The 2576-nt window shown below is 44.3% G+C and overlaps 1 long non-coding RNA gene across 1 annotated transcript; it reads right to left on the minus strand.

The window, feature by feature from the left end:
- Nucleotides 1-541: 541 nt before the first annotated feature.
- LOC121523891 lies at nt 542-1011 on the minus strand. The gene is made up of 3 exons (XR_005993069.1): nt 893-1011; nt 736-817; nt 542-641 (listed from the first exon to the last, which is right to left on the minus strand). It is a non-coding gene; the product is annotated as an uncharacterized LOC121523891 (long non-coding RNA).
- Between the last annotated feature and the right edge of the window lie 1565 nt (nt 1012-2576).

The following is a 2576-nucleotide window of genomic DNA, read 5'->3' on the forward strand; positions in this document are numbered from 1 at the left end:
GAGTGGTTGCCAGTCAATCACAGGGCTGACAGAGTCACCAATTAACCTAACGAGCATGTTTTTGGTGGTGGGAGGAAGCCGGAGTATCTGGAGAGAACATGCAAACTCTGCACAGAAAGGCCCTGACCGAGGAGTGACCCTTCTTGCTATGAGGCATGCATTGTCAGAGTCGGTACGCCCCCTCATCCCGATTTACAGTCTGTATATTAAATCTGTATAAATCAGCTGGCCAGACATGTCACTGCAACATCACGTGACACTTCTGAGGAAGGCAGCAGTGTGCAGCTGAAACTGTCAAGGTGTGAAAACTACAGGGGTCTGTTTATAAGAATTTTCAGTGTAATCAAATCGGAAGACCCGATGAACCTAATCGGAATACTAAGGGTCCATAAACTTCCTTTTCAAATGTTTCAATAAAAAATAAAATCTTAAATCAAATAATTCTCTATTTTCCATGATAAATAAATGTCCATCCAAAGTGGTTTTTAACTAAAGGTAAGGCTAAGGTTTGGCCTACCTCTAGCCAGGAAAGGGGGGCTCAGGCTTGAGGCTTGAGGCCTAGTGTGAGAGGGGAAGCCTTTGGAAGTCGTGTTTGGTCGCTCACCATCCAGATTTTTCCAGTGATGGAAAAAAAGCCTGACCTGTTTAAAGAAACAGGTGATTAGTGGAAATGAAGGTTCAGTCATTAAATGCTGTTCTCTCTCCTGTTCATCATAGCTGTATGTTGCTGCTCACCGTTCTCCAGCAGGTTCTCAGTCAGTGTAGCTGCATTAGGCCATCCTGGGCAATCCTCTTATTCTGTAGGGTACTGAACTGGCTTTAAGTTTGAGGTATGGAGAAGTTGGTTTGTACTGACACAATTGTTTGAATTGTTATGGTGTTTTTTTCTTACCAGGTTTAAGGGTAAGTAATGAGTTTCCAAGATCCAGATTCCAGTTTCCTTTTTGTTCACTTTCTGCTTTTTCAATGTTGGAAAAAGTTGTGGAGGAAGGTTGAGTGCTGGGATTTTGCTGCTGCTGCTCTCAGAATCAGATGGTGAGTGTGGTTGAGATCAACGGGGTGATTTAGAACAGGTGAGCTGCACAGAGGGGAGGGGGAGGGGTCAGCTGTTGAGAGGTTGTGATTTGTGCTCTGGGGGTTTTGACTGGCAGGTAGGGTATCCAACGCTCTTAAGACGCCTGTGAGGGTCCGACCACAACAACAATGGCGGCTTACAGGAGTGTGTTCTTAAATCCAACGTGGAGAACAACCAGAAGGGCGACCAGAAGAAAGTTTGTGTCAGTTTTCTGTGATGCTCTTCTTCTCTTTTGGTGCATTTCTGTGGCAGTGTTACAGCGCCACCTACAGGCTTGGCATATGCACTACGGCGTTTTCAGTGGTTTTCAGTGGTTCTGCGTTTACGCGGATATTTCCTGAAACGATCCCGTCTTTACAGGAAACTTTTTTTAAAACAAAATGGTGATATATTGTTTTCATCTGTGGGAACAGCTGCCTTTGTTAATACCAGTCTTTAGGAGAACTAAAGAAGTAAACCTGGCTTTAATCCAGACCCTGAACCAATCAGCAGCCACCCAGCTGATTTCCTAAAGGCCCGTGTTCACCATCATTCAGCTCTCTTTAGTCATGCATCTGCTAGATTTCATTGATTTCTTTTCAGTCCAACCCTTTCCTTAGAATCAACCAGGAGGAAAAGTCTGATGACTCGTGTGAGAAAACAAAGGAAGACGGCTCAGTCACAGTGACAAGCAGCATCATCATTCTCTCTCTTCATTTCCTGGCTGCTCTCTGTTGCTCATTCACTAACTCATCATCCCTGACACCAGGAGCCCGGATGTGGTCAAGGCACGACCAAATTTATCTTCTGCTGATCACTGTGGTGTTTTTAAATGCGGAGCTGGATTCGGTCTAGTCCTATCATGCTTCCTGGTTTTAAACAAGCAGACTTTTGTCCCTCACTGAAGGAAACTCAGGTTTTTATGTATCTTAGAAAATCAGTTCCTTCCTGTTCCCATAGTTGTCTATCCTGACATGTCTTTGTTCTTAGTGAATGTTTTCTCCCATCAGACCAGCACGGGATTTAGGATGTCACTACCAGTTTAATCCTGCTGACCTGCTCTGGTTTGTGATGCCCGTGCTCCTCACCAGTTCCACTCACTTTTCACCCACCCTGTTATCCCGTCCATACAGGTAGTGAAGATGAGTGGATGAGTGAATATGCGATCCTGCTGAGGTCAGAGGGCATCTCTGCTCACCAACCAGGGAGAAAAGCTGTTAAAGAGGCTCAGCTAGCCTCTCAGTACTAGACTCAGGTCTCCCTTCATCTGTCCAGACCTACAGCACTCCAAAATGGATTAAATTCATATTTTACCTCAAAGTTCTACTCACAAAACCCCGTAATGACAAGGGAAAAAGTTTGTTTGAAACCTTCAGAAAGATGTTAGAAATAAAAAACAAAAATATAGGATGTCTGTAAGTGTTCACAGCCTTTGCTAAATACTTTGTTGAAGCTCCTCTGACAGCACCTACAGCCTCGTCTTTTTGAGTGTGATGCTAAAAGCTTGGCACACCTATCTTTG

The sequence above is a fragment of the Cheilinus undulatus genome, linkage group 16 (assembly GCF_018320785.1).
Source record: "Cheilinus undulatus linkage group 16, ASM1832078v1, whole genome shotgun sequence".
Classification (NCBI taxonomy): Eukaryota; Metazoa; Chordata; class Actinopteri; order Labriformes; family Labridae; genus Cheilinus; species Cheilinus undulatus.